General features: G+C 38.6%; 1 long non-coding RNA gene across 1 annotated transcript in view; it reads left to right on the top strand.

The window, feature by feature from the left end:
- The window catches only part of 4930440I19Rik (RIKEN cDNA 4930440I19 gene), a 143,254-nt gene extending 128,708 nt beyond the window's left edge, over nt 1-14,546 (top strand). Inside the window, exons 3-7 of the long non-coding RNA NR_108098.1 lie at nt 4,637-4,708; nt 4,834-4,991; nt 5,782-5,849; nt 8,053-8,234; nt 14,301-14,546. This is a non-coding gene — a long non-coding RNA (RIKEN cDNA 4930440I19 gene). The remainder of the gene's footprint in view (nt 1-4,636; nt 4,709-4,833; nt 4,992-5,781; nt 5,850-8,052; nt 8,235-14,300) is intronic.
- The last annotated feature ends 249 nt before the right edge of the window (nt 14,547-14,795 follow it).

Genomic DNA, 14,795 nt, shown 5'->3' on the forward strand with positions numbered 1-14,795 from the left:
CAGGAGTTGTGTACTTACAGGGAGAATGCAACCATCCATGAAAGGATGATCACAATATCGGGAGCCAGTGCTGTATACTTGTTGGAGTTCATCCTTCCCCTTTACCTTGAACTTGGAAGCTTGGGTGAAGTTGTAATGGAGCCACACATGGGATTTGAATTTGCATTTTGATTCCTGGAATCTCAATCTCTAGCTAAGAGGTTAAGACTACTTTGAAGACAGAGTAGCTTTCTGTTTGCTTACCAGTTCTAGAGACAGAGATTTCATTAACCTATCAAGCCTACCATGCTACTTTTCCAACAAAATAATGGACCCACTGGCTTTCATTTTACTTAAAATTAATTAATTAATTTATTTATTCATTTATGTGATGATAGCAAATACTTTACCAATCAAAGCCCCTGGGTACATACAATTTTAAGTGACTATTTGCTGCTTCTTGTAACAGAGTTCTACAGTTTTCTCTACTTCTGGGGAGAGAGCCATTTTTGCCTTTATTACCACTTAATTAAGAGGACTAATTGTTCTCATTTTAAAATGTGCTGTCCTGGAACAGCGCTTGGTCCCAATAACTGTAGTCATTAGTATCAGTAGGAAAAATAGAATTTCTAGGAATATTTTGGAACAAGGATTTTTTTAAAAGTAGATACAAATTTACAAATTTCCCAAAAGATGGAGGGGAAAGAGCATACTAGAGATTTCTGAGGCATAGTGGGAAGTCACAGCACAACACTTCTGACGTGGAGGCACAGGTGAACAAACTGGTATTGGTCAGAGAGTATTGTAAAAGACTATGTGCTCACTTGTTAGTGACTGCGAAGACAAAGTGCTAGAGGAGTCTATAGGTAGCTGTTGCCAGAGTGTATGGTGGTAGACCAGATGGCACTGTTAGATTCCTTTGGCATTAAATATAAAGCACATGGTGGGAGAGGGGTATCAGAAGATTAAAGTCACTTAGATGCTAAGTGACTGCAAAGGACACTTCTTCTTCTGGTCACCCGCCTCCCCCAAACAAAAGCTTGGCGAGGGAAAGACAAACATTTGTATTTTCTTAATTCATTTAGGTTTTGTTACAACGTCTTGACTCAGTTTTATTAATACACAACTTTTCTTTTCTTAACACTAGGGAAGCAGTTGATTGAGAATAATGGTTCTGTTTTGGAGGTTGATGGAAGATGCCCTTTGGCCAGGAAAACAGCTCATGCTTTTAGAGGAGGATAATTGCCAGAAGGCCTCTCTGAATAAAAAAAAATCCTGACCTCACAGCCTTTGCGCTTACTTGGGTTAGAATGCCACAGTGAACATTGCCCCTTGTCATCACGTAGAGGTGCTCACAGGTAAAGCAACACAAGGAGCATATAGGATCACCTGCTGGATCTTGTTTTTAACACCAGGGAGGAAAATGGTGTCTTGGGTAATGAACATGCCTCAAGACTGAGCTGGCCATCTTCAGTGTCATCCAAACCCTCAGTGGCCCCTGGTGAGTGAACTTCATGCTAGATATGCCCTTTAAACTACATTTCCACTTGGAGGAGGGAAAGAATATGATCAAACTGCAGTTAAAATTTAAAATGTTTTTAATAATATTAATAATTATAGAATCTGTGGTTTTGGTCAGCTTATGCTGAAAAATTGGGTGTGATTACATGACATCAAAACCACTAAAGTGAAACTTTTGCTTTGCTGGGACAACTGATGCTAGTCATTGAGAGCTGAGAGATTAGAGGTCTTTAAGAAGAGATCAGGTGCACCGAGGTGATGCTCTGTAGGAAGTGTTCCCTGAGAGTTAGCAAATGGAAGCTGTGTTCCAGACATGGCTTAGGTTGTATCTTGTTCTGACAGCTGAACTTTGTAGTGTAAGAGGTGGTACTGGTTTTGGAGGCATGAACAGGTCATGGAGAACAGCTGAGGCTTGGCATTGTGTGGCAGGGATAGAATCCCCGAAGAGAGCTGTGGAGAGGCTTTTGGTGAAAGTGCAGTCCAGTTGCATCAGTTGGAGATGTTACTACCATGGGATAACGATCAAGAACAATGCAGACTACGGAATCCAGACATGTGTAGTTTCAGAAATTAGTACCAGGACAATAGGGTATTGCCATGGCAGACCTGACCATGTGGTTTGGGGAATATTGTGGAAGGAAATTGTAAATTTTTAATAGAAAAGCTATTTAGTGCTGAGAGTTTAGTGGTGTTCTGTAGGAGCTTGGGATATAAGAATGTTGATAACAGCCAGTAAGTAGCATTCCTCCATGGCCTCTGCATCAGCTCCGGTCTCCAAGTTCCTACCCTGTTTGAGTTCCTATGTTGGATTCCCTTCATGGGCTGATTCATTGTGTATAAACTAAATGAACTCTTTCTTGCCCTGCCTCCTCCCCAAGACAAAACAAAATATTCAAACAAAAGCAAACTACACTTCATCTCTTTTGGATGGATTCTCATTCACTGGCTTATGAGTTCTGATCCTTTCCCCACCCCCTTATTCTTATTATTTCCCACTCCTTTAATTCTTATTAAATACCTACACATGAGCTTTTCATCTTAAGTACCACTTCCTCCCTAAATTCCTCTCATAAATCTAAGCACTTTCATAGATACATAGTGTCAATTTATTGTTCTACTAAACATCCATCTCCAAATCCCTATAGCTGAGCTTGTTCTCCTTTTTAAAATGAACTTGTTCACTTTTTGGTTTTTATTTCCCTGTTTATCAATACTTATTGTACTGATGTGGTCAACCATACTAACAGCCTTCATTCTTCTCCCATAAACATTCAACAGATTCATTACATTTTTTTCTTTGGCCTTTCCAGTTACTGTAACTCAGAAGACCAATTGAAAGTTCTCTGGCCTTTTAACATGTTGATACATTTTTATTTGATTAACAAATCTACATTGAATTTGCCTTTTACTTAAATTAACATTTAATAGTAGAATATTGTGCATGCCTACAGTTTTTTAAAGTTTTTCTTTCTAAATATTTGGACAATCCAGATTTTGACAACTGTTATAAACAAGTTCACCAATGAGTCTATAGTTTTCTATTAAGTAAAATTTAAAGTTACCTTACACAAATTTAGAAAGCATTAGCTGGAGAAAATGTCTTGGTGTTCTTTTGATAAGTAACTTTGGACAAACTACTATTTGTAGAAATAATCAAATAATATTAGTGTATAACTTTTTTGTATCTGGAAAATATAAGGAGAATTATATCTTGATTTTGGATTAGTAATGCTGAAAATTTTTTATGACAGCATGATATTTAGTAGCCAAAAAATGAAATGTAATTGCAAGTTTAATAAAATTGTGACATAGTATAAAATAATGGAAATTTCATTTGTACATTAAAGACTAAAGATATCAGGGTTATTTCATTGAGTTCTACTCCTTTGTGATTCCAGTCCTAACTCAAAGAAGCTTTCTGTTAATGACACCTAAAAGGTACTCTAGGTAATTGCTTAGCATTTAGGAAGCTGACCTTAGTCATGCCCCTGTTGTAATTCTTCCTCTGCATTTTACAGGGTTTATTAGCTTATTACATTCCATAATGCCTTCTTACTTCACTCCGGTGCACAGTTTGGCTTATGATATTTGGCAGGACTTTATGTCTATTTTCTCATCATATTAGACAGTAGGGTGTTTAAGGATCAGAGTCTCAAAGGGATTATTGCCCAGAGTTTAGCTTATCTACCTGTCAATAGTTTTTTTTTTTTCTTTTTGCATTAATTCACAACTATCTTCTAGCAAAGAGATTATTATGTATGAAGGAGATACAAATCAGCTGCTGCAGCTTTCTGTGAGTGTTATGTTAGAGTGGGGAGTAAATGGCAGGTACAGGGCATGACACATCATGGTGGGGCTTGCAAAATACACTTTGTATAGATTAAATGATGACTGTGGGCATGACTGTATGACCTGATTTGACTATGGAGTACAAGAACTATCATGGTTCCCCTTCTAGACAATAAAAATGGAAGTGAATTTTATAAACATTGAATAGTCACAAGCAGAAGGCGCTCAAGATAGCAACAGTGGTTAGAAGGGTTGGTACAAAGCATAAGATGCTATGATGAGATGCTATGCTCTCTAGTGGAAGAGCAAAGATTAGACACAATCTCACTGCTGCAAACAGACATCACATATTACAATAGTTTTATCTAGTGATTTTCTTTATTGAAAAAAAATAGCTAGACAAAAAGGCAAAACAAAACAATCACACAACCCAGACACCATCTTCTATCTTCCAATTAGCAGTCTCATTTACCTGATTACTCTTGTTTACAGATTTGACTCCCTTCTTATCTCTTCACCCACTCCCCTCTCCACCCTGACTTTCTATACTATTCTTTCCTCATTCATTCAAAGATCATTTCCTAGGACCTATCATCTCTGACCACATTGCTATCATAGTGGCATTTTGGATGCCTCAGTTGGAAATAGTCTCCTTCATTTCTTTCTTTCTTTCTTTCTTTCTTTCTTTCTTTCTTTCTTTTTTTTTTTTTTAGAATAGGCCACCATGAACTAGATCAGGAAGGGCTTTGCATGGTAAACTAAGGATATCTTTTATCCTCCTGAAAACTGACAAAATCTCTAGAATGACCTTAAGTTAAAAAGTGACACATGTCTGTTTCTGTTTTAGAAAAACCCTTTGAAAAGATTCAGCACGTTGCCATGGAGAACATCCCACTGAAGGAATGTATAGAAGTAGCAGGTAAAGAATCCTGGAATAAGAGAAATATTTGAAAAAGCTTGTGGAGCCCTGTTAGTCCCAAGAAGATGAAACGTTTTCAAGGAGGGAGCTCACAAAGACACTTGCATCACATTATCTCTCCTCAGGGTTAACTGAGTGCCTTCCATCTTCCCTCCAAGGGATCTGCAATGAGATGGGAGAAGGCAACAGGCTGTGTGGGAACCACTGAAGCTGGGATGGCAGGGAAAGAACATCTTAGGCTAACTCTTCAAGCCTTGCTGTCACATTTGCTTTTGAGTCTATGGTGAGTTACGATACAGGAGGGGAGAGCTGTAGTGTGTAGAGCTAGTCTTGTTTTCATCTTCATGAAATTACTGCCATGATTCATCCATCTTTATCTTTATTTTACTTTATTTTTTTTATTTATTTAGCCACAATGGCTCTAAGAATTTGTCCCAGATTGCTCTGAAATGGTTGAAAAGGAGGATACCCTGAATTACAATTTTACTGAATTCTAGTCTGTATCTCACATTATAGGCATTTGCATAATTCGCAGAGATTTACATATTCAGTCAAATTACAGTATGAAATTGTTCCAGAGAGCATAATGCCAGCAATGGATACATGACTCAGATTTAAATATTCACACACCCTCTATTAAATTGCTAAGGAGAAAATTAATACATACAATAAATGAGCTTCCAAATTAAATCCCCACCCCCCAGTTTCAAAGTAAAAAAAAAAATCTCTCCTTTGTGTTTTATTTTGGCAAATTTCAATTGGGCTGGGTTTTAAGTGAGACTTCCTTCAGCAGTTCCAACCTGCAATTTTTTTCCACAGGTTCCTTATTATTTTGGAAGGGTCTGAGAACCCACAGGGCACCCTGGGTCATGACTCATGTGACTGAGGAAGCACACAGATCTGTGGATCTCCAAGTCTAGATGACAGCAAGCTAACAGGACACTGTTTATGACATATATAGCCCCCCCCCAACCCCTGCAGATTTCAAATAGGTTCTGACAAAGCTTTGTGGTATCTGAAGGGTAGATAGAGAAAATAAGTGTATCATTTTGGTTTCTGTTTCTGCATTACAGGTGTCAGCTGCCTACCAGTTGCTTTCATCTCTAGAAATCTGTGACTTGCAGTATGACAAGAACAAAAGGTGAGGGAAAAGCAAAATCTGGTGAAATGTGAAAGGGTAACCACGGTGGAAGAAGCAAGGCTATTGTAGAGATGTGTGCCTCTTGCTTTGGTTCTCAGACTATTGAAGTGGACACCAAGGGAATGGAAAAGGAAAAGAATGAAGCTCTGGTGTCATCTGGTGAGGAAACTTACCTCAGGAGATTTCATGCAACTCTGACAGACTTGCACTAAAGATTGAGCAGAGATAATGTAGGTCCATGATGGGAAAGAGGAACCTGGACCAGGACTACTTAGTTATGTGTGCCATATGCCCTGTTTAAATGTAAACTTCATGCCAAGACCCTGAAGATAGACTTGAGAAGGGGTGTCACCAGGCCTCCTTAGGTGTGTTCCTATTTCCAGAATGACCACTTTGATTAAAGCCTTCCTGTGGTTTCCCTATAAGGATGGGGTCTATGCTTAGCTTGGTCTATGCTTAGCCTAACAGGGCCCAGGTTCTGACCTTAGTAATTCTGCTTACAAGACATGCTTCTTAAAAGCAAATTCTCATTTCTTCTATTCTTAATTCTTTTACTGCTGGCTAATGCTTATGGTCTCAATGGTACTGTCTCTGCTACTTAATCTCCTCCTCCTCTTTTCCTCCTCTCCTCTCCTCTCCCTCTCCCTCTCCCTCTCCCCTCTCCCCTCCCCTCCCCTCGCCTCCCCTCCCCTCCCCTCCCCCTCCCTTCCCCTCCCCTCGCCCTCTCTTCTCCTCTTCTCTTTTCTTTCTTTCTTTTTCTTTTTTTCCAGGAATTGACTTTCTTCCTAGTGTCAGTGAACAGTAGCTAAGTAGGAAAGAATTATATATATATATATATATATATATATATATATATATATATCTCACATATATACACATATATACTTACATATATAATATGCATATTATATATTCATGTTTTTATATTAAAATACAATTTATAATGTTATATATAGTATATTTTAATATTACATATTAATTTTGTAATATATAAATATACCATATAATATAGAATTATATTGTAATATATAATATAATGCCATTTTAATATAATTACATATAAATATAAAATAAAATATAAATATATAATGTTGTATAAATAATATAGTAAATAAATATATTTATATGTTTTAAAGTATAAATTTTAACCAATGTTCATGACTTGAGAAGTCTCAAGTCTTCAGCTGAGGAGTGCTCCCACCTTCATTTCTTATTTTAAGTCAAGATTCCCCCCTAAGTGTCACTCATGAATAACACTTCCATCTGATCAGAGAAAAGGGCCTTTGCATTCTGTGCGGGACAAAGTCATTCCTGACAGAAGATATTATTACATTAATGACCAGGTTTCTGTTAGTTCTATGGGATAACTCCAGAAATGCCTGCTCAGATGAAGTGCATCAGTTCAAACCCAAACCAAGCTATTTAAAGCTCTAAGTAGCTACTTGTCCACTGGCTCTGAAATTTAAAGACTCCTACCCCAGGTATGTCTGCAGTAGCCACACTTCTGTAGAATCTAACACGTATGAGTTTCTGAGGACACCAATATTCAAGAAGTCACAACTGTTAGTTCTGTTAATATCAGCTATATTAAAGCTCAATTATATTTTGATTCAAAACTGTAAAGTCCCTGATTTATTTGAAGACATGTCTAGCCACTCTTCCTGTGTTAGGGATTTATGAGATGTAAGCACACTCCTGGCTGTTAGCTTCATGAATCCTAAATTGAAAGTTACACTTAGGAGTCAGAAAAAAAGATTGAAATGTCAGTAATATTTTTTGATAAAGATAGATGGGAAGATATGGCTTACACTTGAATCTCAAATGGGTTTCTTCTCATTGTACCTCTTGAATTATATTGCATTCTTCAGCAGCAGGAGCAATAGCTGGCAAGCTATGAATCTCACTGCCCCATACTTCTATAGTGTAAAGCATTCAGCCAGGCTTGTAAGCCGACAATAATAAATATAAAATTCATAAATCATATAGGTGAACGCTCATGGGAACAATGGCCTTTACTTCATCCCCCCCTCTCTATTTCCAGTTAGAAGTTTATCAGGATCTGGGAGGTTCAGATTTGATGACGGTGGGTGGATCCAAAAATGTCTAAGAGAATGAGAGAATATTTTGTTTGTTTATTTGTTTGTTTGTTTTAAGATTCACAATGGATGCAGGAGATGGCAAGTTGTTTCTCCCTCCCTAACAGGTGACAATACAAAGGACAAAGGGCAAGGAATACAGACGGAGAAGCCGCTTAGAGTCTAGGATGGCAGAGGTTCTCTTGATCATTTCATTTTTGAGCGCTTGTAGAGCTTTGGTGTACCAGAGGTGCTTGAACAGCTTACCACACCACAGATGAATGGCCTTTGGATTTCTCCTAAGAAAATGGTAAGGTTGCTTCTGGGAATGTGGTGACTACATGGTATGTAGAGTGCCTGGGGGGTGGGGAACAGTACACCATTGTGGCATGAATGGACTCAAAGCTCCCACAAACTGTAGAATATAAGGGTTGTGTGCAGGATGCCTTCTGTTTGACCTAACAAACCTGTTCTTTTCATTTGTATCTTACCCTGAGCTCTCTTTTGTCATTTGACTTACTGTTGTATTTGGTCAGTGGAGACCCACGATGAGCTAGGGGCTGCTTCCTCTCTGGTTATCTTGGCCTGGCTCTGGCCCTTGAAAAGGCAAGGAAGATTCTGATGTTCCAGATTCTGGTAGCTGTTGTATTTCTACTTCTGTGCATGTTGTTTGTCACCCTTGACTATACCATTATCAGGTAAAACATTTTGCACCGTGACTTTGAATTATCATTTTTTGAGGGTGCCTTCTCTGATACTTAGTGATATAAGGTGTGTGTGTACGTGTGTGTGTGTTTCTTACCTCACAGATTCCTCTGATCCACAATCCTTCCTTTATTTTTGTTTTCAATCACTGTGACTTAGGAAGGAGTGTCTGTCCTTTTTCAGATCCTAGAGTGGGCCAGGAGGTAACTTGGCATTATTGGGATGATCCTCTCTAACCACAGTCCAGCGAAGAGAATTTTGGTTTTTGAACTAATTTTGTTCAGTGCTACTCAGCTCCCAGACCACACTCACTTGAACAAGGGGCTGCCTTTTCCCTGTAAGTGCTATGCTGGTGCGGCAAAGGCAAGGGGCTCCCTGTGACCTTGCTCATCACGTAAGGGATCGTGCCAGGACTGATGCAATTTTAGATTTACAAAGGTTCAGTCATAAAATGATGTGTATTTGTGGAATTGCTTCAAGACTGTCATCTCTTATATTCTTGCCATAGCTCTATGGTCTAACTTACTGTGTCTTGGATTAAAAAGATGTTAAACTAAATCATGTCATAAGATGTTTGAGGTATAGAAACCAATAGAGTAAGTGAATAGAGTTAGAGCATTATTTTGGGAGCAGGTTAACAAGAAAGCATTAAAAAGGACCCAGGACCTCTGTGCCTTATGGACTGTGATGTGTTCTCATTGCTTAGTAACATTCATTAGATGGCAGAGAGATGGAGAGAGGTATTCAATGGTACACGGTTTGTTAGCATCTTTAAATGCACTTTCCAATTCACTAAAAAGTAACACTTTTAAAATATATTATCACCTGTCATGTGGAATAAAGGAAGAATTCATTCATTTAAAGTGGCTCAAAACTTCTTAGCTTGTATTTATAAATCCTGACAAATATAAAGAAGATTCAAACAAACAAACAAACAAACAAACAATAAAACAACAGTGGTTAAGAAAACAATGTACTAGCTCGTAGATTTAAGATATATTTTAGCATCTCCAGACATGTTTCAAAGCAAACAGGAAAGTTACCTACAGCTTCTTGTCAAAGCATGCGCCTTAATTACTCCTTTGATTTGAAGCAGTTTATTTGCAGTGTCTTCCCCTGCTTCTTCTCTGCTGCTCAAGCTGCCCTGGGAAGGATCCGGGCTCCCCCAGGTGCTGGCAATCACTATAGAATGACTTCATAGTCCTGACCTCCCCACCCCCATGCCAGCAGCTGGCCTCAGCAGCTGCTCATGGTTACTGGCAGAGTCATTTCATTCATGCTCTGGGACAGCTGCTTGGGGTGGTGGCAAGTGTTTCTTTGGCTGTGGACAAAGGCCAGGTTCTACCTGCAGCTGCTTCAGAGATCTTCTAGATTTTCCACAGCTGGACAGGAGTACAGAGCTCAGACAGCCCCTTGCTCTTGCATCTGCCACTTAAGGGATCTCATGAAAGTCCTGATTCAATTACCATACCCTTGTCATCTGCCTAACTGATAGTGTGCAGTAGATACTGGAAAATTCAGGCAGTGAGCTTATTTAGTTTATTACTCTTCCTTTGAATGTAATGACTGTATTTAATGAGATTTCTGTACAATTCAAAGTAACGTGGAAGAATTGGCCTCTAAATTTAACTGCTTGGTCTGGTGGTTTCTGGCTTTGGCTACTCATTGCAACACTGGAAGCTGAAGCAATGCAAATGCCAAAGCTCACACTTAGAGATTCTGATTTTGATGGTTCAGGGAAGGTGGCAGCCTGAGCAACAGGATGCTACAAAGCTGCCCGGTGATATCTCTCTTAATCCACAGGTAAGAATCACTATCCCAGTTTGATCAGTGGCTAGGGTATAGCCTAGAATTAGGGCAGGTCTAGAGGCTCCATCTGTCAGCACTGGCCTTGGGGTATGCACTTTTGGATTCTACTTGGTGAGTTTCATTATCGTATCTTTAGCACCAGGTTTCATACCACAAATTTTGCCTCCCTGTTTGCCCCTGCCTTAGAAGGTGAAATTTTGCTTTTCTGATACTACCAAAGGTTGGCAAGAGGATACAGGAGACAGACCCTTGGTTGCTAGAATACAAAGTTTCTGTAGGCTTAGTTCACAGGGAGCTTCCTGGTGGCAAGAACCATAGGGCTCTGTGTAGCCTCGAGTTTCATCATGCTGGACCTAGTTCAGATCGCCTTCCCTCTTCCTAGTCCAAGCAGAAGAAGAAATCTTTCTCTAAGCTTTGTTGTTTGGATTTGAGAGACGGAGAGAACATTTTTCTTTCTGTATTTTTCAACATTATTAAAAACCTCACACTGTGGTCTCTTCCCCGACTCCTTTGGCTAATGGTCTCTGCGGACAGATGTTCACAGAAGTGTCCAGTTTTTGTCCCTTCTGATGTTTTAATTCTTTTCTTAATTTGTTATTGTTCCTGCCCACTGTGGCTTGCCTCCATTTAGGAAAAACCTTGAGGAGATGAGAAACTAAGACAAACACCAGCTCTCTTATTATATCCATTTCAAAATGATGTTCTATTCTGGTAGGTTATGATTCTTAGAAAAATTGAAAGGCTTAAGTAATTAAAAATGCCCTTCCATGGAGGCAAAGCAGGAAGGATAACTCAGAGGAGGCCTCTTGCTCACCTACTGTAATTTGGAGAAATTAAACAATAAATGAAAATGTCTGTGATGTTATGAAGAAATCAGAAAGTCTAATAAACAAATAAAGCTTGCAATTAGGAGTAGTAAAAAGTAATTAGCAGGCAATGTTCTTTTCACTTTTCCATGCTCTCTTTGGGCCATGAAAATGAAGCTATAAATAAATGAAAGAAGGGTGATTTTATTTTAATGTCTAGCTGACTTCTCAAGCATCTTTGATTAGACATCAACAGTGAATATGCCCTCAAAGTTATCTTGAATGTTTGATGGACATAGTATTCTGTATTGCTAACATGACACAAAGAGTCTGTGCTGGAACACTGGAGTGAAATGTTTCCTCTTCTATACCACTCAAGAAAAATGAAAAAAAATAGAGTGGTGTGAAGTTTTTTCAGTGCTGAGAGAGTTGAATCACAGTTCTATACAACTTATTTCCCTATATGATGACTTGACTCAAAACTTCATTGCATTTCTGTGGGCTGAGTTGCAGATCACCCTAAATAAGCACTGGATAAGCTATCCAAGTTTGGTCTATAAAGTTTGAAAAAAACTCCTGATTAGGTACAGATAATGAACATATACCATAACTTACTATTACCATTAAGTACTATCACTCAGAGGAGAATAGATTACTGGACAGAAAAGCTAAGTTGTCTGGACCCAACCCATGGGAAGGTTTCTGATCTAAGCTAAGTGTTGGATTCCAGACGAGATGCTACTCCTGGTAACAGAATGGTGGGGGAAAGCTTTCTGCTGAAGATTGTGGTCTATGGAGACAGACGAGGATGCAAATCCCAGCATCCATCAGATTAGAGCTTCTAAATCTCCATGTTCCTCCATAAAACAGGATTTGTATTACTCTGGTTATAGTGGAATTGGATCCTTTGCAAGGGTCAAATGAGATGTTATGAAGAAAACATTCACCTGGGGTTGGCAAAGGGTTAATGTTAATAAGGATAACAATGCTATTTTTACTCCTGGTAAGACTATTTGTACTGATTAATCACTAATCATTAGAATAAATCAACCATATTTTGGGTGTTTGAACATGTTAAATATTCACTCATTCAACAGGCATTAACTGGGTGGTAATTTTGAGGTAGGCACCATTTCAGCACTGAGAATATAGGCATAAACATACTGGAAATTGATGCCAGTTCTCATGGATCTTACACCGGTGGGCTAATTATCTTTCCTTTTTATTACCAAAAAAGATTCAAATCACCATTAGAGGCTTAGCAATTTAAAACATAGTCTGGCTTATATTTCTCATTCTATTTAATATCAAATGTTTCAAAGAGATTACTTAATTTTAGCTACAGATAACGTTTGAATTTCAGGCTTGAAAAGATTAAATGTTGCTAACAGCTACCTCAAATTAACCCATTTAAATTCCTTTGACTTAGAAGAGGTACTAAAAATCAATTAGTAACGTATAATGGGACCTACATAACTATTTCATTCATTCTCCGTGTCTTTCATTGAAACCATCATGTTTAAAAACAGGCAGTCAATTGATTAAGCACGGTCCATGCACCTTAGTGAGTAAAACATACTGAGTCCATGCTAGCAATTCAGCCAGGAGCAAGACAGAAGGAAAGTTCATGGACACCATGTCCAGTAGGTGACACACCTTGGGTTGTGGCTTGTCTCTTGTCTCTTTTTCTATTATCACAGCATCAAAAAGCAGAAGGAAATCAAATAGACATAGAATAGGTACAAGGTTGAGTTCCTGAGGTTTGATGCCTTCAAGTCTGCACTGTTTTTCCTTTGCAATTCTTTGTAGTGCAACAATTTTAGTTACTAAAGGGTGTGATGGGTAAAATTGTTTGTAGACTTGACAGGATCTGTAATTAGCTAGAAGATGACTGGTTGTTCTATGACAGCATTCCTAGATTAGGTTAACTGAGGTAGAAAAATCCAGCCTAAATGTGGGCAGCATAAATCCGTGTGATTTATCACTGAATTAAAAAAAGAGAAAACATACTAAGCATCAGCAGAAATTATCCTGTTTCCTGGCTGTGGATGCTGTGTGACTTCCCAACTCTGGATGTGTCCATCTGCTGCCAGACTTCCTGCCATGGTCAGGATAGACTGCACTCTATCTTCTTGAATGATGAACCAAACTGTTCGTTTTCTTTCATTTTCTTGGTCAAGTGTTTTGTCACAGCAAGGAGAAAAGTCACTAAAGTAGTCTCTGTGTAACTTGTGTATTTGAATTAATTTTAAAAATACTAGAGGATATTGTAAAAAAAAAAAGTCTAGGAAAAAAATTCAAGCATGCAAAACAAAGTCATTTAAAAAAAATATTAGATTAATTGGAAACACAGTTTTGGAAAGGGAGTCAAAATATCAGCTTTCTAGAACAATTTAGATTGCCACAAATGTGCCTGGTCTCCTATAACTCTACTCTGTGGTAGTTGTGCCTTCAACATGTACAAGGTGATAGCCTTCCATTTTTAGCCCATAATTGAGAGCATAGCTATTTTCAATGGCTGCTAACGTGTTGCTCACTGGTCAAGTTAGAAACATAATCTGAGCTAAGCCTGGTAGTGCATACCTATAAACTCAACAGTAGGGGGTGGGGTACTGAGATAGGAAGAATACGGTATCTAGAGGGACCACAGCTTTAAAACAACCTGGGTGCATAGTGAGACTATAATTTTCCAGGCAGGAATTCCAAAGAGACACATGTGTCCCTTCTGTAGGCTGTCAGATTATTAAGGCTACAATCCCCAAGAAATTGGTATTTCTTCATGAATCTCATGCTGGTAGGACATATAAAAGTCTATAGTCAGCCAGAGGAGAGACTTGTCTCCTGGGAACAGATCACACCCTGTCAACTTGTCAGACTATCTTTCAGGAAAAATTGTAATGGAGATGATGAAGGCTAAATAATGATTGGAATCACGTGTTGAATATGACTGCTTAGCTGGGTACACCTCTTACCTTCTGTATAGACTGTAGCCTCATGTTACTACCCAAATGTCGCACTTGGTAGTTATTGGCTTTCCTTATTTCTCTTCCTAACAGTGGCTACCTGAAATTCAACTCCATTTTCTGGTCTTCAATATTTCTTTTGTGTTCAGTTTGCCAGCTGAGGAGAAGTGGCTAAGCATAGCCTGTTACTGATGCTAAAGCCCAAGTTCTGAACCTAACAACTCCAGCAACATGATCCTGTTTCAAGAGACAAAAAAGTGACTAATGAAAGAAAACAATTGATGTGCTATGTAGAGTTTAAAAGAAGGTAAAGAGAATAAATTAAAAGCAACAACTCTCTTCTTGACAATGCATGTGTATGATTTATGCTCACAGAAACAGGGAGAATGGTCAGAATAGCCAGTAACACTGGCTAGAGAGCTTATGTTTTCAACTGCATGTCAGCTTCACTTCCTTACTTCACACTACCACAGGAGAGTTTTATGTGAATGTGTCTTCTGTCTTCCAGGGTGGCTCATTAATGGGACCTCTCCAGAGGAAGTAAAGATGAAGTATTGGCAGCTTCCTTTTGGTGACATTGTCTCTGGC

The sequence above is a fragment of the Mus musculus genome, chromosome 2 (assembly GCF_000001635.26).
Source record: "Mus musculus strain C57BL/6J chromosome 2, GRCm38.p6 C57BL/6J".
NCBI classification, from domain to species: Eukaryota; Metazoa; Chordata; class Mammalia; order Rodentia; family Muridae; genus Mus; species Mus musculus.